The following is a 22582-nucleotide window of genomic DNA, read 5'->3' as shown; positions in this document are numbered from 1 at the left end:
AAAGAAAGAGAGGCATATTTAACATTCCTTGTAAAATGATCTATAGCGACAAGGTTAGTTTGGATGTTAAGACTGCAGCAAATATGTTTTCCGAATATTTTTATTTGAAAATCTAACTGGTTTAATTACTGTATCCTTATTGATACCAAAGGTATATGATGTTATTACTTCTTCTAAGAAAAGGATGTGGTCTGGACCCAGTAATTTTTCTTAAATAGTGCTTGTGTACAATTACAAAATTAATATGGAATATTTTTAGTTCATGTCTTAGTTCCCTTTGTTTTCCTGCACTGGGGAAAAAGTTATTTAAAACCCATATTTTAATCTGGGAATAGAAATGATAGGTATATTCCTAAATTATTACATTACCTTGTTAGTAAGAGATTAAGCTGAACTTTTGGAACTATTTTTAATCTAGAACAATTATGATTTATAAAGGGCAGATCTGCTGATGCCAATGTTGCTTTGTACGTTAGTCACATATTTATTAATCTAAAAAGATGATTCTAGGTTGACTCTACCTATACAGATTTCGTGAAATTTTGATCGGATCAAACATGGGATCATCTTAAAGTAAAATGAAGGCTTTAGATATTGCAGATTCTCTTGTTCAATGAATATCTGAATCTACTCGAGGTAGAACTTAAGTGGTCTTGCCGGCTTATTATCTGATGAAATATGTTTACCATCAAGTGTACCACAAGTTTCCCATTGTTGCCCTGTCTTGTTTTGTTTCTTCCTAATTGATTTGGCAAAAAATGAAAAAAAAATCAACGGTTCAGATGTTTGCGGATGATGTTAAGCTTTTTAGAAGTATTAAGTCTTTTAATGATGCTACTCTTCTATAAGAGGATCTCCAATCATGTTTTAATTGATGTAGTTTTAACAAGATGTAACTTGATACATGCCATAAAATTACTTTTTTAAGGAAAGTTGTAAATTTTATTTACTTAATAAATAATCTTTAATCCAATCAACTCTAAAATAAAAGTTCGGACACGGAAATATATATAGATTCAAAATTATCATTTGAGGGACACATCAATCAAATAACAAATAGGACAATAAAGGTGCTTGCTTTCATTCAAAAGTCAAGTGTTGACTTGCCTTTAGTTTTAAAATGTTTTGTTGCTCTCTTCTTAGACCAACTTTGCACTTTTTACAATTGAGATATTAGGCAGCTTGGAAAAGTCCAAAAAGATTTATTCAGAATTGCTGTATATCTCTCAGATTGCTAATTTACGACACCTTGCTCTCGTGTAACTACGTTGAGCTTTAGAAGTTCTTGGATGTGGCCAATTTTTGAATCACGTCTCTGTTTCTAGAAGCAAGAAAGTTAAGTTTTGGAGCATCACCTGTAACATGAAACAAGCAAAATTTTTTTTGTCATTTGACTATGATGTAGCGGCACCCCTTGTTGCTCTTCAAGCTTCTTTGTTAAGGAACTACTTCAACTAAGGCCTATCCATCTTGTTGATGAGCTTCCCCTCAATCATTTTCCATTCATTTTTCTTAACAGAAGAAGACTCTTTAGATCATCGGTTTTTCGTGAAAGATAGCCAAAGTATTTCGAATTGGGAAATATGACGCTCTGGATGAGGTTGAGTTTTGTTTTTCTGTGGAGTGTGAAGTTTGGAGTCTTCCTATATCTACGTAAGTTTTGAGACTTATAGAAAGACTAAGTGTCTAGCAATTGCTAGTCAACGCTTAATCTATTTTTCACACCTTCCCTTGTTAGCAATGAGTAAGCCCAGATAGATAATGTGATAACTGTATCACGCCAAATTTGTTGCTTGTTGCTTGAAGTTTATCTTCTGTTATTAATTTCATTCTAAATCTTAGGTTAATAATTTTTTTACCATCCATTGATGTCACATCATGCCACTCTTGCAGAACTTCCTTCATAATGTGTTTGCCGTACATATTAAATAGCATTGGAAAAAGGATACCACCCTGTTTTCCACATGGCTCCATATGAAATGTAATAGAAAATACGCCGTCTATCCTTATGTTTGCATTATTGGATTCATAAAGACTTAGGAAAGAGCAATACTAGATGCAAGGAAACTCTCATTATATTCAGCGTTTTCCAAAGTGTTAACAACTATCAAATACTCTGAAATAGTCTAGAACGTACGCACTAGTACGTTGTCATATTGAACTCTTGAGCTTTCTCAATAAACTGGAGTACATTAAGAATATTTGTTCTCTGGTTCATTTACGCGGAATAAAGCCTGTTTATTCTTGCAAGATTTGTGGGAGAAAAAAAAATTTAACCTAACGATCCTTCCTTTTTATATAATGGTATAAGCATAGAGTGGCACCATCTTTTCGGCCACGCTTTACCAGCTTTTAGGTTTTAATGGCCTTCTCAAATTCTTCCTCTAACATTGGTAGTTCTAGCCCCTCGGTTTCGCGTGTTGCACTATTTTCTAAAAAGTATCGCTGAATAGTAGTAATTATTCTATACCTGCAGAATCTCAGTCAAATTTAAGATGATTTTTGCATTAGTTCCATTAGTTTCCGTTAGGCTTAGATTTCTTGGAAAGGTGGGTTTAAAGGTATTATACAAGGTGTCCCATTAATAATAGTAAATATTCTAACAGCAGATTCCTCTCATAAAAATACTGAGGTTAGGTTAAATTTTCCCAGTCCGAAAATGAAATGCAACCAAGACAAGGTGATAAAAATTAGTTTTTTTTTTTAAATTTTGCTCTTAACTTAAGCATTTGTTCTTTGTTTTTAATGAAATTTAATATGTGGGGGTTTCTTTATATGTCAAATATGAAACTTTAAATTTTTTTAAATCATCTTATAGAGGGCGCCACCAGCCTTATCTTAGTCTTTTTTAAACTCCATAACTTTTTTACACTTTGTATAATGTAATGTTTTATTATAAATTTCTATTTTGCAAGTATTTCTCCTTAAAAAAGGTATACCTTAAAAATATCGCTAGGATTTACCGTTCTCGAGATATTTGGACTTAAAACTTGCAATGCGCTCAAGAAAAAATTAATATTTTCTACTTTAAGTTGAAAAAAAAAATTAAGCAGGCTGTACCTGACAAAAAAAAAGAAAACAAACAAAGTCACTGTCACTGTGTCGATTTATGTTTTTTTAGTTACTGTGGCGCGTTATAGCTCACACGATTAGTTACTTTATTACCCGTTATTGAGTTATTTTTATTAGTTATTAATTGTTACTTGTTGCCTTAGTGTTAGTTCCAGTAGTCTTTATTTATTACTTTAGGTTAAAATGCCTAGACATCAATATTTTTCTAATTCAGAAATGCGAGATATGGTTTGTGTTTATGCCCAAGCATATTACAGCGGTCTAAGAGCTTGTCGACGTTATGCGCAATTGTATCCAAATAGGAGGCAGCCAGAGTTTAAACTCTTTAAAAACGTTTACCAGAGACTTAGCGAAACAGGTTCATTCAGGCCAAAGCGAGATGTTGGGCATCCAAATAGACGTATTGTGGATCAAGAAGAAGAAGTGTTAGTCCAGGTTGCTGACGATCCAGAAAGAAGTGTAAGGCGTATGGCGGCAAAAACTAGAACTAGTAAGTCCTCAGTTTTAAGAATTTTTCATAGTAAGCGTCTTTATCCATACCATTTTACGCCAGTACAAAATCTTTTAGAGACAGATCTTCCAGCGAGATTAGATTTCGCCCGCTACATCCAGGAACAACAAAGTCAAGATCCCCTATTTATTAATAAAATTATGTTTACGGATGAAGCGACTTTTACCCGACATGGAATTTTTAATTTTAGAAACAAACATTTATGGGATATTGCAAATCCAAACCTCATTACTGAAAGACACTTTCAACGCGAATTTAAAGTTAATATTTGCTGTGGTATTATAGACAATAATTTTTTTAGGACTTTACGAGTTATCTCCAAATCGAAACGGAGAATTATATTTAAACTTTTTAGAAACAAAACTCATTGATTATTTAGAAGAGTTGCATTTAAATCTGCGCCGAGATACGATTTTTATGCAAGATGGCGCTCCTGCGCATTTTACTAGACCCGTGAGAGAATATCTTAATGCTAATTTCAACTGGATAGGACGTGGAAGTCAAAGACCTTGGCCCGCATGAAGTCCTGATTTCAACCCATTGGATTTTTGCGTATGGGGATACATGAGATCTATTGTTTACGAAAATCAAAGAAACACAAGGGAACAATTATTTGAAAAAATTCAAGCCGCTGCTGAGTTATTTCGAAATTAGCAATTATTTTTTAAGATTCGGCGGTCTTTTAATAAAAGAATTTTAAAATGTCTTGAGACAAATGGAGGCCATATGGAATATTTGCTGCCAAATATTGATAATTTTTATTTTTTAATAATTATTAAGGTTTTATATTTTTATTTATCAATCATTTAAAGTATTATATAGCAATTTAGATAGTTTAAAATATGGTTTTCATGGATGTCTTTAAAATCTTTAAATGTAAATAACTAGAAAGAGAGGAATCCTAGAGAAATTTTTAAGGTATGCAAAAATGCTTGCAGAATACATATTTAAAATAAAAATAAAATTATACAGGTCGTATAATTAGCTTTGGAGTTAAAAAAATCACTAAAATGTCGCTGGAGGCGCCCTCTATGAGATAATTAAAAAAAAACTAATAAAATTAGATTTGGCATATAAAAAACCTCCAAATACCAAATTTAGTTAAAAACAAAAAACAACTGCTAAAGTTATAGATGCAATTTAAAAAAATACTTAATGTTTATTACCCTGGATCTTGGTTGCATTTCATTTTCGGACTAGGAAAATTGCACCTAACCTCACTATTTTTATGAGAGGAATTTGCTGTTAAAATATTTACCATTATTAATGGGACACCCCGTATAGTCCTTATGGTTCTAAGTATTGGTATGTTGCTTAATATCTCTGCAGATATTATTAATTTATTTGTTCTTGTCACTTCACCAGGATTTTTCAATCTTGTTGTTTAGACTTTTAATAGCTGTATGGTTGACAGATAGGGTAAATCTGAATTTTATGCTTCTTGCAATAATTTCTGGAGTTCCTCAGTCATCCAAAGATTTCGTCTCTGATTTCGATACTCTGCTTTGGAGCATTTACACGTATTGCATGCAAAATGCTTTTTGGGGATAGTTGTGATGTTTCGTGCAGCCGATCTTGAAATCACCCATTATTATCAGTACTTATATCTTTTTGAGGAACATTCATCATAATCATGGGCATGTAAATTTGTATAATGTGGAGATTACTTAGTCGTCCGGTAAGTGTTTTGTTTGCTAATTGGTAGGTACTCCTGGATGAATTTACAGAAGTCTTTCCTAATAAGAAGAGCTATCCCAATACGTGATTCACACGATCCTAAAATATGACATAGTGTGTTGAAGTGGCCCTAGTCTTTCCAATGTCTTTCCGATATTCCACAAATTGGTGTATTTTATTTCTCAAGCTCTCGCTCCAGTATATGAAGCTTTCGTTTCAATATTGCGCATTCCATGTACCCAAGCAAATTTTGTTTCTTAGTTAGGAAATTTCTCGAAAAGTAGTTTGAAGTATAATTTACCTCACAGTAAGATTTCTGGTTCAAAAAACAAATGGAAGGATTAGTACGAAAAAAGGAGAGAGAAAACATGAAGAAAAGAAAAAAGCTGTATAGAGGAAAGTAATTTTATATTTCTTACCCTTATTTTACTATTTATTTCCTATACTTAACAACACAGAATCATCTAATATTATCATTAAGTCCGTTTTGTTTGTCTCCCATAAATAATAACAAACAAAACCTAATTACTATAAATCTGCAAGACGAGCGACTTTCGGCATCCCTTAAAAGCACTAATCATAATAATACCGAGGGGCAAAAGGGCCATAAACGCGGCCTAATTAGCATTGGCGCTCTAATAAAGGGACAAAATATAGCTCGGTTTGTTTATAAAGGAAATCATTTTCGACGATTAAGGGCACTGTGTCTCTCGCATACAAGTAAAAGTGGACACAGGGCACTACGAATTGCACCAATAATATATACGATATATATATTTAGGATATATACATTAAAGGCATGTAATATTCTGGGCACGTGGGTGTGTTATGTCTCATCATATTATTTTAAATTAGATAAACAACAAACTTTCATAAAAATAATCAAATATACAGGGTGTCCCGAAATAACATCGCAAAATTTTACCAGCTGCATTTTTCGCTTAAAATAAAACAAAAACTTCATATACAGGACTCTTGAAAAGTGAATCGTTTTCATGTTACAGATTGTTTTATAATTCCTATTGACGATGGTTTTTTGTTAATATTTCTGAAACGCCTGGTCGGTATTTTTCGAAATTTTTATCGTATACTACTGTAATTGTTACTACCCTGTATATATTTTATTGTATATTAACAAAGGTGCTCCTGCCTTATTTCGATAGGAGCGCCCGTTTTTGAAATAATCAGACATAAATGTTTTGCACCCTACACTCATAAAATATTTTTGATCACGTTTAATAAAATTAAAATGTATGTTACAAATCATCAGATCATAAGACTATTACAAATACTTAATTTTAAAATAAAAAACTGTTTTCTTTGTTTTAAATTTTACTTCAAAATTGTAAATAATGTATTAATAATTGAGAAAATTTTTAAAAATTAACTTATTAGCTAAGTACAAAAACTGAAAAAAAACAAACAAAAGAAAACAAATTATAACAAATGTTCGAAGTGGTTGCCATTTTGTTGAAGACATAATCTTGCCCTACGCCTTATTGCGCGAGTAGCCCTTAAAATAGAAAATTGATATTCCCTTATCTCATAAACCCAATTAGTACATAGCCCAATTAATCCTCTGAATTAATTCTTCACGGGTATTAATTTCTACAGCGTATACCCATTCGTTTAAATAACCTAATAAATAGTAATCTACTAAAGTTAGATCTGGAGATTAAGGGGGCCAATTAATAGGACCACCTCGACCAATCTAACTTTCAGCAAAATTAATATCCATCCACTGACGGACATTACGTCCAAAATAAGCAGGCGCTTCGCCGTGCTGATATATTAAATTCTGTCGTGTGTTAAGAGCATCGTCTTCAAAAAGCTTTAAGATTATGTTCCATCATATTTAAATAGTTTTTAGAGGTTGGGTAAGTCAGTAGTAAGTAATCAGGCCAATAAGTTGGTCCCCGATTAATCCCTCCCACAAATGTGTTGAAAACCTCCTCTGAAAGTTGGTCGCTCTTAAATTATCATGTGCCCAAACATGTATATTATGCATATTAAACGAAACATTTCTAGTGAAGGTAGCTTCGTCAGTCCATAAAATTAAAGGACTAAGTTTGGCTTGTTAATTATCCATTTACAAAATTGGACCCTCAGCGCAAAATCGTCTGGTACCAACTCTTAAACTCTCTGGTAATGATAGGGATGTTACCCACTCTTCCTATCAAAAAAAGACCTTTAAAAACAGACTTTACCGTTTGAAAGTACTTTATCTATCATCACATCAACACATCACAGCCACTTTTAGGTTGCGAATAAATATTAATTTGTATAACTAAGGACATAAGAAAGAACGTTTTTAAAAATGCGCAGAATAAATAATTAGCGCCTCAGCATAAACGCCTTCTAAAATGCACAGGACAAGTGACAGAAAACTATATTTTTATTAAAAAAAAAAACTTTATGCATCGTATGCATTATTTTCCGATAAAACTTATTGTATGAATTTTTTTATATAAAAATGTTGTTTCTTTTTAATTTTACTATCCAAATAATTAAAAAGTAACCAGAAAAAAAGTTATGACATTTTTATCTTTGCTAACCACTAATTTTAAACTACCCTGTACATTTACCCTGTATACATTTTAGCATAAAATGTTATAAAATCAGTTAATAATAATAACAGTACTATACGATAAAAATTTCGAAAAATAACGACCAGGCGTTTCAAAAATATTAACAAAAAACTATCTTCAATAGGAATTATAAAACACCCTGTAACATGAAAACGATTCACTTTTCAATATTCCTGTATATAAAGTTTTTGTTTTATTTTTAGACAAAAATGCGGCTGGTTAAATATTGCGATGTAATTTCAAGACACCCTGTATTATACCGTAGTATTGATTCATACATCTCAATTCAAGTAAACTTTCATGAACCTTTAGGAAGAATGTGTTTTTAAGCATCTATTAACAAAACAAACCAACTCATCTATGTGGACCTACTGACGGGTGTCTTAGAAAGATATAAATAAATTCATTCGAAATACACCGACTGCTTCGAGGCATTTTACAGGGCAAACTATGAAATTTTGCTCAATAAATCATTTATCCGCGTTATGTCACTGATAGACCCAAAATACAAAACAAAATATAAACGCAAAGTTAGAGTCATATACAAAGGAGTGTATTAAGCTGGTTACACGTGTATGGTCTGCTATATATTTGGGAATATGAAATTTAAAAGTAAGGTTAAAAATCACAAATGTAATCCTCATCAAATATATGTATTTAGTTGAACCTACCTCCTAATAAAAATCCATAACTTTGATGTGAAAGCCATCTTAAAAAATATTAAATATGCCGCAATTACAAACAGTACGTCTGTAGTAGGCAAATAACAATAAAATAGGCTTAGGTTACCATCATGAGTTGCAATAATCAAATTAACTTCAAAAAATAAATAAAACACCAGTTTTTTTATGTGGGGGAAAAACCCAGCATTCTTAAATTCAATATCGCACTAGGCTACATATTGACTAAAGTGCTAAATTCAGGTTGTTGAAAATGAAATGCGGCTCAAAGTTAAAAACGTCATTGATATATTGTTTTGCTTGGCTTTAGTAATTTCTATTTTCTCCAATAAATCAAGCTTAAAACCCTTCAGTCAGTTCTGTAAAACTTACTTTGTAAGTAAGTTTGTACTTTGGATCCACTATTATTTATAGGGTTTTTAGATTTCCTGAACCAAGTCGTGTGTTCCTGAACTATTGTAGATTTTTCTGCCCACTGTTCTGTATAAAAATATTAAGTTAACGCCTGATTTTGAAAAAGAGTCTCTTCTATCTTTATTTCAATTTTCATAATAACTTTATATTATCCACTTCAAATAACATAATACATGTCTTAACATTACAAACATAATTTTTTCTCCCGAACAGACAAATAGACTAAAATCTAATTCAAAATTCAATCTGTCACAAAATTTTACTAAAAAGTAGTAACTTAGAGGTTATAGAAGATAGACGCAGAAGCTGAAAGTATTATCCAATGTAATAATAAAGCAAATAAGAATATAATTAGTGATTTCTCTTCTTAATTCTCTTAACAATGCCAGGTATGTAAATAAATATAACTATAATGCTGCCCACCTTAAGTTACTGAAACGAAAAATAAACTATAACGATTTAATATTGACCAGAGCTGATAAAGGCTCTTGTTAAACTTACGAAAGTTCTCGATCATTCCTTACGACATCCAAACGCTCTAACATTCTTTATGGTCTCCCAAAAGTACACAGGACTGGTATCCCAATAGACGCATTGTTTATTTTATCAATTCGTGTTGTTATAGTCTTTTTCATGGCTCAACTATATTTATACAAACTCCATAGAATTTGCTAACATTGTTAAAGATATGTCTTAGTTTCATTAGATGTTAAAAAGCTTTTTCCAAGCATGCTACCAAGTGAATGCATTTTAATAATATTATTTTTAAAGAGCAGAGTTTCTACAAATTGTTACATAAAATTTAGCCTCGCTCTTAACAGTTTTCATAAACTTGTGTTTTTTATGTTTCATGGCAATTTCTTTAGTCAGGTATTAGGTCTGGCCAAGGCTCTTGTCATACATACATATTATTTGTACATAATCTAGAGAATGAAGTAATGCTAAGTTCTTCTGCATAATACAATCTTTTTATAAAAGTTGATTGGTGAACTATGTGTTATTTGGAATGGAGAAGAAGATAAATTAAAAGATTTGCAAAATTTTAATAATTCTGTACACCCGAATAGTATTTTCACGTTAAAGAACATAAATGACAAGAAACTTCCAATTTAGTTCTTTTATTAATAAAAAAAGAAAAAAACAAGATTCATTTTGGAATATAGAGAAAATCTAATACAACAGATAATGTAATTCAGTTTTACTTAAATTCTTACTAAACACAAGATTGCTGCAGTTAATTCCTTCTTTTATCGCTGATTTTAAATACCTCTATCAGAATGCGCTTTTCAGAAGGAATTGGATACAATAAAACTAATAGTCATAAACAGTGGTTTTTCCATATGTAAAATTATTAAAATTATTTTTTAGGTTGGACAATAAAATCAATTTATCCTACAACATCATACACTCCAATATTAATAAGAATTTTTATTTATTTACATATTTTTGCAACATTCTTCTACAATTATAACTACTATTTATAATAAGTCACACTTCATTAATAGTAAAGATAAAAGAAACCCTTTTTCTTCTTTTTTTTTGAAGTTTTTTTTTTGAGCTTTCATGATAGAATGTCGGCAGGACAGTAAATGGTTTTTAAAACCACACTGTATCCACTATATAAGAGTTTTTAGATTACTTATAACAAGTGATGTGTTTCTGAACTCCTATACAGATTTTTCTGCTCAGCTGTTATTTATAAATATAGTTAGCAATCTTAAAAAAAAAATTTAAGTACTCACTTTAAAAAAATTTAAGACAGAGCCACTATAACCACACAGAGAATTTAGAAAGGACAAAACTGTAGGTAAGATTGATTTTTGGCATTAGACGGAGGTATTTAGTAAATGGTAACCTTAAAATAACCAACTGCGTTCTTCATCTTCTCATTTATCTTTATCGGAAGATTCGGATTCGAATAGATGTTTATTATCTAAATATGCATTTTAAGGGTAATTTGAGTCTGCATATATATAGATTGGCAAGGTATGAAATACCCTTTTATATACCAAATCAGCAAAGTCTATAATGCCTTTCCCCTGTCTCGTAATCACTTTATGTCCCTTCTTTTCCACGGACTTTTTAACAATTATTGATGGATGACAGATTTCTCAAAATTAGTACGTGCTTGTTTGTGTTTATTAAATACCATTAAAGTAGAGTAACATTATTTAAGGCTACAATTTTATTTTAGATATGTTGGTATTTTATCTGTATTTAATTATGTTGCTAAATGTTTAAAATTTATTAGTTGCTTTTATATGCTAGTTATTAAAAGGTTAAATCAAAGAACACTGTATGCATTTTTTGCATGAAATGAATATCGACTTTTCGAAGAATTCATGTTTAAGATGCAAAAATTAAAAACAATTATCGTGCATTTTGAAATATAAAATATTTTTATTGTTATTATAGAGTTAATGCCACAGCGCAATTGCACTTCCCCTCTAGAGAAGATGGGGATTATTATTATTATTATTATTATTATTCTTATTAGTATTATTATTATTATTATTATTAATATTATTATTATATTTTAATTTTTAGCAATATAAACTTATCATCTTCGTTGGTATACTACGACATGGTTCTGGATCTAAGGATGTGAACCCGTACATCGACAAACTCTTGTTTGGTTCATTTTTTACACTTAATTTTATGTGTGTAGTAGTAACCTAACCTCATTTTATTGTGCCTTTATTTTTTAAGATGTACTATTTGTTATTTGATGTATTTTTAATAATTTGAGTTTTTTAGGCAATTTTAACCTCAAAGTAGTGTATTTTTATTAAGAAGTAGGTTCAAGAAATATATATATTTTCATTAGGCTTACGTTTGAGATTTTTCACCTCGATTTTAGATCTGATGATGCCCTGATACAGGACGAAACACTGTAATCAACTTAATGCTCCCTTTGTCTGTGACTTCGAGTCTTTATTTTGTTTTGTATGTTAACTACTAAATGACTTTTTTCTGTTTGACAACTTCATATCATTAAAGGACCCTCCATACAGTTTTAACCACAGTCACTTTCTCCTCTATGCTGATGATCTGAAACTGTTCAGGAGGGTGACACACCTTGCGTATGTATCTTTTCCCAGGGGCTGATTCATAGACCGAAAAGAGTATAATGTAAATTTTGTGGGTGGTACTATGCTCAATGATTTTTATTTCAAACCTTATCAGGAGAAAAGAAGAAAAAGGACCTAAAGTCCTTTTTAAGGACCTAAAGGACCTAAAGTCCTTTTTCCACCTAAAAGAAGATAAAGGATCTCTTTATAGATTAGTTCATTGAACTGTTATCTCATTTCAGATACCATACTCAGTCCTGCATTTACACTAAGGGCAGTCGGGGCATGTGCCCAGGGCGGCAGAATTTTGAGGGGCGGCAAATCTCAAGAAAGAAAAGGAAATATTTTCAACGGTTATACTTATATATTACCATGGGGAATGTTTACATGTCAAATATTAAGAGTAAAATTTGCTTTAATGAAGTAATTGCGAAGATATCATTGAATCGCTTGTATCATTGACTTTTTCAGTTCGCAACACATAAAGTCAGACGTGTTTTTCGATGAAAACGACACGCTCATATACATCTTTAGATTGCTATAGCTGTCGGATCATTTTTTGAAACAGTTGATAATATTTTCATTGTCTACATGATCAAACAAGTCTGTAATTAAAAATCCGTTTCCATTTTGCAATTGTATTAAATGACAGAACATTTTACAATTCTTAATAAAAAGTATTTTTGTCCTGTTATTTTATATATTTTTTCTTAACCTCCCTTCGTGATAAAAAAAAGACGAAAGCAAATTATATTTAATTGGATACAAATTAATTTCTGAAATAACGATTTTACTAGTATTTTAATATGATAGTTGTAGACAATATGCAATCTTATATACAAATTGATCTAGCAATCGCAGTCGTCAGAACAATAAAACATATATAAACATCTTAAAAAAAAAGAATGATAAGCTAGGATGTTGTATTACCATAGAGGTCAGATACAGAGTTTTCCCTCAACTACAGTAGTACGGCACGTTATTATATAAGTAATTGTGTTACAGATTTGTGAGTTCTTCTTTCAAGTTCTTCAAAAGTTATGTGAGTTTTTTCTCAAAGTTAACTTAGGTTAAAAAAGGAACGTTTGACTCTTAAAAGTGTAAAAAAAAAGATGAAATAAAAAAATATTTCTTCAGCTTATTACAGATCGTATGAAGCAAGAGATAGAACGAATGATAAAATATAAGTTTATTTACATACAAGTATTTTTACCTGTAGAAACTTGAATAGAATTTGCTACTTCTACATCGTTATTGATAAGGCACAGTTCACAGGCCAAAAATATAGTTTTGTAACTTTTTACTGTTTATTTTGCTATTCCTGTTTTGCAAAAAAACACAATAATATGTACATCTGTGATATAAACCTAAATGTGCAAAATAAAACAGTTGACCAGCAAGAAATAACAAACCTCAGCATACGATTTTACTTACCCTTACTGCTAAATTCACCTAAAAAAAAGGCGGCATTTTTCACAGTGGCCAGGGCGGCATTTATTGTAAATTTGGGCCTGACCATACTCGCTTCAACCAACCTTTCCAAATACCGTTCTGTGGAACAAACTATGTGATAAATTTATTTGGACCTCGGACCCTAAAACTGATGAATGAGCTAGATTTTATTTAATTATATGAACATTTTTTTATTTATTTATTTAACTTCAGCTGGTTTAGCTAAACATTTACATTTGTAATTTTGTATTCAACTTACGTAAATGAGACTCGGATAAGAAGCAATAAAACGGATTACTTGGTGCAGACCGTCTATAACTAAATACCTTCCGCCCCCCTCCAGGCGCCAAAACTGGTCTGTCGTAAAGTGCTAATAGGGCAGCGCTCCTCGGAGATCTACCTGCTGCCCCGGATTACCCAAGAAATATTGTTTCATTTCGTTTTATATCGCCCGCTGTATCCGGATTGTTTTGTTTTTTCTAAACGAGAAAAGAGAGAGAATTAAGGGCTCCCATGAGGATTCAGCATAGCACCTTTTGATTAGTTCCTGTCACTCTTTCAAAGACAAAGAAATAAACTTTATGGCTCGAATATTTTAGAACTTTAATTTTGTAATATATATTTAAACGATCAATTGACTTACCTTAAGGATAATTGATCTATATTATATGAGTATTGCCGTTCGAAGAATTACAATAACTACTTGTAGTCGCAATTTTTTCTTAGCTCGGTCATCACGAATAATTTAAAGCAAATTCCCTTAGTACGTTCCACTTCCCTGCAACCCCACTCTAGCCCATATTCAGTCACCGCCACAACCAGTCTTCACTGCAATTTTGCTGAAAATTCTGGATGAACCTATCCGGGTGGGATACTGGGGTGGGTTTGTAATTCTTCGAACGGCAATACTTATATAATATAGATCAATTATCCTTAAGGTAAGTCAATTGATCGTTTAATTATATTTCGTATTGCCGTTCTCGAATTACAATAACTACTTGTAGATGTTCAAAGATAAAGATCTAGAATTTTCTCCAAAAATATATTTGTAACAAAATACAGTATGTGTACAAAATATAAATATAATATAATGAATTTTCTATATTAAAGGAACACAACAAACTATAAACACATAAGTATTTTAATCTATTATTTAGAATGCACTATACCTAAGATCCCTTTAGCAAATGCTGCAGGATCTTCTGACAGGGGTCTATTGTAAAATCTCGCAAACGTGTTAGATTTTTGTGTCCAACCCGCTCTAGATCTTATAACCTCAATAGAAACTCCTGCCCTATAGGCTGCCGAAGTGGCTGCATGACGAGTACTGTAACCCGAAAATTGAGTGGTATTAATGCCACTAGCTGCAAGAGTAAGCTTAATCCATTTGCTTAATCTCTGTGCTGACACTGGATGAAAGGGTTTATTAACTGTTAGAATTAAGAAATCAGTGTCTGGGGAACGAAGATCCCTGGTTACCAGTATATATTGATCAATGACAGAGGCCACGCAGAGAGAAGCATTTTCTTTAAAATATGGGATTATCAATATTGGTTGAAAATTCTTATAAGATGAAGTTTTAAGTCTGTCTGAAATTTTTATTTCTAAACGATCTGGAAATCTAATGATATTTTGTAAACGTATACATGCCAAAGTTTGAAGCCTATGGCCTGTAATTAATGCTAATAATGTGGCCAGCTTCATTGTTAATTGAAACCTAGAAATGTCAGACAAAGGATATAGACTGGATAGATGTAAAAGAACCGGATGTGGGTCCCACGTAGTTTGGTATTTTGGCCTAGATGGTTTTTGGTTATAGATGCCTTTCAAAAAACGTCTTATAATATTTTTCTCTGATGTTTCTATTGAAAAAAGTAGGACTATAGCCGCATGTTGCGAGTTAATAGTAGAGTAGGATGCGCCACTTTGAAATTGGGTGCTTAGAAAGTCCAAAATCAAATTTAATGAATATTGAAAAGGATTATGGTTTTTTGTGCTGCAAAAATCCCACCATTTCCTTAAGTATGCAGTATACTGCTTTAAAGTAGATGTGCTGATTGAATATTTAATAGCCTGAAGTCCTATTGCTGGGACACCTCGTCTGTGAAAAGCCTCCCGGATAAAATTCCAACCTCCAGGGAAAGGGTCTGCCAAAGTGGGTGACAGTCTCTGAAAGGTGAAGAAAGTAAACTTTGATCTGGTGTGAAAACTAAAGGTTTTGTTACAAGAAGTTTACGAAAGGTAGAGTACCATGGCTGGGTATTCCAGCGAGGAACTACTACTATTCCCTGGGCTCCTTCAGCAATGATCTTTTGTAAGCATTTTAATACAAGGCTAAATGGTGGGAAGGCATAGAAAAATTGACCTTCCCACGAAACAGTGAAAGCATCTACAGTGATAGAACTAGGATCTGGTTTCCATGAGATATATCTAGTACACTTTGCATTTAATTGTGATGCAAATAGGTCAATAGTAGGTTTACCAAAATACTGACATATCTTTTGAAAAGCATGATTTGATAATTCATATTCTGTATTAGTTGAAGTCGATCGAGATTCCTTATCTGCATGGACATTATCTTTAGTACTAACATATGAGGCAACTAGGAAAATATTTCTAGTTTCACACCACAGCCAAATTTGTCTTGTGATATAATTAAGATTTTTAAACCTTACACTACCCATACGATTTATACAGGCTATGGCTGTCACATTATCTACTCTAAGTAGAATGGAACAATTTGATAAATCTGAAGCAAACGAACGAAGTGCGTTAAAAGCTGCTAGCAATTCCAAATAATTATTATGTTTTATTCTGTCACATGTGTGCCAAAAACCATGTGTAACTTTACTTAGACAATGAGCACCCCAACCCGTTAGAGAAGCATCTGTAAAAATCTCAAGGGCAAACACTGTATTTGTCACTATATGTGTACCATAATTATGAGTTAAGGTTTGATGCCACCATTGTAATTCAGATTTTATACAGTCTGAAAGTAATAAAGTTGACTGATAATTATGTCTATTAGAGCGTAATGCTAAATACTTTTTACGCTCTAAAATTTTTAAATGAACCCAACCATATTTAACAGCAGGACAAGCTGCTACAAATTTACCTATAAGTTGAGCCAGAGTTAAAATAGAGCATTTGTCCTTCGTTAAAAGTTTTAAAATTTGTGCCTGAATAAGAGTTGCCTTCTCGATGGGTAAAAGTACCTTAAATGATATGGAGTTATATGCAAAGCCCAGAAATGTACATGTCTGAGAAGGAACTAAATTACTTTTCTTGGAATTAAGTAAAAAACCTAAGGATTCCAGAAGATCTTTTGTAGCTTGGCAGTCTTTACAAGCTGTCTCAAAAGTTTTACTAATAATGAGAATGTCATCTAGATAAATAACACATACAATGCCATTAGACCTTAAGAATTTTACTACAGGTTTCATGATCTCTGTAAACACAAATGGCGCTGTGCAAAGACCAAACGGCAAACAGTTAAATTGATAATTTAAAGACTGTCCTATGATCCTCTAGTTTAAAATAAGGAGGTCGTAGAAAACGGTTCAAAGCTTTGAGATTTAATATAAATCTATAAGAACCCTCGGGTTTTGGAACCAAGAAAATTGATGAAAAAAACTGACAAGATCTTGGATAAGTCTTTGACACTGCTCCTATCTGTAACAATTGAGTAATAACATCTTCCAATTGAGATGCCTCTGTTAATGTAAAACTTGATTTTGGTAAATAAGTTTGCACTGGTTTCTTCCTAAATGGAATCTTATATCCAGAAACCCAAGAGAGAACAGCATAATCATTAGTGATAAGAGCCCATTTTTCTAAATATTTAGAAAGGCGGCCCGCGTATTTCTTATTTACCTGGCTAGTTAATAACTGATCTGGTTCTTCTCTTAACGTGGAGGATATGCTCTCCTGGAATGGTGGGTTCCGCTCCCCTCCTCCTTTTTGAAACGAGTCCGGCGCTGTGAGCGCCGATAGTTTAAAGATGTTGATATACCTGAAGGACCGGCTTTAGGTTGATTGGTTTTTTGTACAACCGGAGATTTGGAAGTAGTATATTGTGGAACCCTAGCTTTCTTCCTTATACTGGAACCCAAACGTTGTGCTTCATTAGAACTTTTTAATTGGTCCGGGAATGATTTTCCAAACAAAAATTCGTCTATCGGGCAATCATCCAGAATTTTCTTCACCCCAATGTCCAAAAAAGGAACAATACCATGACGTCGATGTAAAGATAGGGCGTGGAAAACATCCGAAAATATTTTAACAGGATCACATTTTTTTTCTAATTCTTTCTTTGCCTCTTCAGTTTCGGTTTTCTTGGCTACTTCATATTGTTGGTCAAGCGGAATCGCTATCGCGCTTATACCAGCTGCCAACTGGGATTGTAACTTTCTTAGGAAATTATCCTGTTTTAATGCGTTTGCATCCAGGCAAGATTTTATTTCTGGATTAATTATAGGTGGTTGAAGTGCTGTGCAGTTAGCAATACATGGATAAGAATCTATGGTTGCATTACGATTTTCTTTATTAATTCCTTTAGTAAGAAAACCTGAGAGAAGAGCAGCTACATCAGAATTAATCTCAGGACCTTTAGTAACTGATGATTGGTTGCTTAATAAGGCTAAAATATCTTGCGCACCTTCATTAGCCAAACCAGCTGTTACTGCGGAAGTCGGTGTCACCAAATTTATTAATGGCGCATCCGAATCCGAGTCCGTCCCTGGTTCCTCATTTGAAAAACTTTCGGACAAACCTGCAATAAAGCATAAATATATAAAACCATCTACGAACATCTGTGTGCATTTGTCGTAAATATTTACGCGATAAGAAAATTCCGACCGCCCCGACCTTGAGTTCATGTGAAAAAAAGGTGGACGGGGAATGCGACCCTTCGTCGCATCGAGACAAGTAAAAATCAATTTTAATACAGCATTCATGTGTATACTGTAAAAAAATTGTATGGCATTCTATTAACTAGACTTCATTTGAAAGTTCTAAATAATAGAAAATTACAGGAATTCATATGAATCCTATGGTAAATATACAGTTTAAGCATATCACCTATGTGAACACTACTGTAAATCACGCGGTCATTTGTCTGTTTTTCTTAAGAAATATAAGGGAACCTAAGAGAAATAACAAATAAATAGAATAGCAATATTTTACTTACTTGAGCCACAGCATAAAGAAACCAGCAGTCGCACTCCGCTCGAAAATGTAAGCGAACTAATAGCATCCTTAGCCATGCCGCAGCCATGTTCTCCGGATGCCGAGCTCACTGTTTATCGAACTGTGTTCATAGGTGTATCGCCTAGTTCAGCGCCGTACTTAGTGACTATTTTGATAGCGTTTTTACAAAGCGTAGCGTTTTTTATAAAAACTTTTGTGATTTTGATTAAAATTACTCAAAGAATGGTCTCTTAAATTTATGGTACATACCTAATTAACTTCCTGCACATATTCTTCTATATCGTCGTTGTTAGATGTAGAAATGCGATGTTTATGTTTGTTTAAATATTTTGTTAATGTATGAACTTATGTATTAATATTAAAAAATAAATATTTGTACTATGTAGGTATTTTAATTTTACAAGATAATAATATCTAAAAAAATGTTTAAGTCCGGCTCTAGCCAAGGCAAAAGCCGCGTGGACCGTAGCGAGTGTCAGCGGCATCCCTACTATAAGCAAATATGCCGCGCCTGCGTTAGTACACATGCACCGAACTCGCTTATTCAAGCCAATGTATTTTTATTGAAGTGCGACTGCTGGTTTCTTTATGCTGTGCTTGAGCTGTCCAATAATTCAAGTAACTTCTTTAGCTTTCTTTTCTTTTGTTTGATCGACACTTGTTTTGAAATTTTTCCCATTTTTCACAATTAAATGTTAAGATCAAAAATCTACGCGTCAACACCGAGCGCACGAAAAAATTGCAGTGAAGACTGGTTGTGGCGGTGACTGAATATGGGCTAGAGTGGGGTTGCAGGGAAGTGGAACGTACTAAGGGAATTTGCTTTAAATTATTCGTGATGACCGAGCTAAGAAAAAATTGCGACTACAAGTAGTTATTGTAATTCGAGAACGGCAATACGAAATATAATTACCCTCTACAGTTTATCTGTATCAATGTAAATTTAATATAAGGGTTTCTATAGAACTTCATGGTTCCCTATTAGCTCCTAGGTCGTTTAGTTTTAAAGATAGAGGGCATTTTTGAATAAGTTGCGTTTTGGGACTTGTTGAATGTTGCATTTGGAGTTTCGTATCTCTGTTATCCTTTATTTTATTAAAAAGTTATAATGATTTTCTTATAGATTTTCTCCCGTAGAATGTAGTGGTGCAGATAATATTATACAGGGTGTTCCTTAAAGACTTGCTAATATTTAAGGGGTGATTCCTGGACCCATTTTAAGAAAAAAAGTTTCTATGAACATATTATTTCCTAAACTTCTTAGGTTTTGAGATACAGGGTGTTAAAGTTTAAAGAAAATTCAGTTTTTTAATAATAACTCAAACAAAATTGCAGATATTTTTAATTAATCAAAAAAATAAAAACACATTTAAAATCACAGCTCGTTGCCCATAGCAGCGATCAATAAGAAACATGCATAGGCGATTTTCCGAGTATTTCTTAAATTATCTAAATTTTGTAACTATTCATACTTCTTGTAATAAATCTGATCCCTTTGTAAAGTAAAATTGTTTTAATTTTTTAAGCAAAAACCATGCATCGGATGAAAAAAACCAAAAAATCAGATTTGCTAAAAAGTGATTAGGAATTTTAAAAATAATTCTTATTTTAAGAAAAAGCAGTGGTGTGGTATTTTTTTCACTAAAAATATTCAATAAAAGACCTGTAGACACGCCTCTGACAGAGAAAATATTTTTTGTGTCCATCAAAAAATGCGTCTCGATGCATACAATATATGTACCAAATTTCATAGAAATGTCTACAATATTGTTTAAGTTATTATTAAAAAACATTTTTTTGAAAACTTTAACACCCTGTATCTCAAAAGTTAAGCCGTTTAGGACATATGTTTAAAGGAACTTTTTTTCTTAAAATGGGTCCTTGAATCACCCCCTAAAATATTAGCATGTCTTTAAGAAACACCCAGTATATTTGCTATTTTTGAGTTATAAACCAAACTTATGTTCTTTAAATGGAACAAATTTGTCATTTTTTCCCTTTCAAAAATATATCATATAGCCGGGTTACCGAACAGATTGAGTAAATGATGTGCGCGAAATATAGGCCCGCCCATCGATGCAACCTTGGCAGACTTAGACGAGGAGAATTATGCCTACTTATTTTAAATTATTTTACCGTACAGCTTTGCTTTGTAAGCAGCTTTTTTTGAAATATAATACGGTCGCCTGTAAAATAGCTCCAAACCGATTTTGAGGTTGTGCCAGGTAATGATATAATAATCCCTTTTAAGTATTTTGTTATGCAAAGTTATGTTAATACATTGGGGTTTACCGAAAAGGGATAAGTAATCGTGCCAGGTCAAACATTTAGGGTGTAATTGGCCAGGTTCATCAGAACCGAGCGCTACCTGAGCGCTGGAAGTCTCGCCTATAATAGATTCAAATATTCGAATAGCAGAAAATTCAACCTAAACGATCTAAAGCCGCTCGACTAATAAAATTAAATAAAACCCCAAGTCATGAACCCTATCGAGGCTCTAGGCCACACCTCCGGCGCAGAACGATCACGTGATCACTCCATCTGTTCGGTAACCCAAGTATACTGTCATAATCAAGACCATTGACTTTTTATTTTATTTCTCCATTTCATGCTAATCCATTTAATTGGTTTAACTTTCAGTCTATGAGATTATAAGATTCCTATTCGAAAACATGTTTATATGATTATCACGTTATATTATTACATTTATGTAATTATTTGTTTTCTTTTATAATATCATAAAATTAATGACTTTTAATTAACGTTAATTAATAAACGAACCAATTTTTTACAATCAGAAGCTGGCTCTCGCGCTAATGGTAAAACAACAAGAAAGAAAAAACAGCGAACAAAAGAACCGATTTTAATTTGCAAAATAGCAGTCTAAATAGGGCAAGCGGGGCGGACGGGCGAAAGGAAAACGTACCTTGTTTTCCCTGAAATATAAATGAAGCCTGAAACAAGGGCCGCTATATTACGTTATAAAGATATGTATTTTCAAACGGTCCCAAAAAGCCTTTTTGTTTATCCTAAACGGCCAGGGGCAATTTTACAATTTGCATAAATACACATACATGCCTACAGCCGCCTAAATATTATGATAATTTTAATAGTTTTCAGAGTTTAGAGACTCTTTGTTCGAAGGTTTGCAAATTTCGGCATACACTCCACTCTGAAATTAACGGCCATTTAACAGGGCAGACCGTTTCTACTTTTAGAACTGAAGAATGTTTAGCAGTAGATGAGTATTCCTAACGACCAGGTATAATTTATATAATAGATGTGTAAATTTACCTTGTTAGAGCATAATTAACGAGCTATAATATTTAAAAGCATATTCTCTAGACGATTTAGCTTAAAGAATTATACTTAATTTTCTGCTTTTTTTAATAAATTTTTTTAAGTTTCACTTTATCTGTGGCGCCATCTTAAGGTCATATCATAAGTACAAAGCAAAGTCACTAAATTTGAAAACGGTAAACGAGTCAAACAAATTATGTGTCCCGTTTTTGGTCGGCGAATAGACTAGCTATCTCTATAATTAAATTAATTTAGAATCTGAACTTTATTTCTATTGGATCTCATAAACATCATAACATATTGCTTTTATATGTTTTTCTTTTTTATGATAAGAGATTAAGTTTTATTTTAAGGTCAAATAAAAACCTTTCTAAATGAATATCTTCTAAAGGGTTAAAATTTATCTATGCATTAGTACATTACCTCATAGAATGTAATAAAGTGACTAAGACTTACGATTCCGAACAAACCTGACATAAATATTGAAATAGCCTTTTAGACAATTGAGTGAAAAGTCTATTATTATTAAGTTTAGTGTTTTTGTATAAAGAGATCAACTTACAAGGTTAAGTATTGGGGGTCCAATGGTAACAAAATCCTTTCTTAAGA

The sequence above is a fragment of the Anthonomus grandis genome, chromosome 10 (assembly GCF_022605725.1).
Source record: "Anthonomus grandis grandis chromosome 10, icAntGran1.3, whole genome shotgun sequence".
Taxonomy (NCBI): Eukaryota; Metazoa; Arthropoda; class Insecta; order Coleoptera; family Curculionidae; genus Anthonomus; species Anthonomus grandis.
This window is presented reverse-complemented; position numbering follows the sequence as displayed.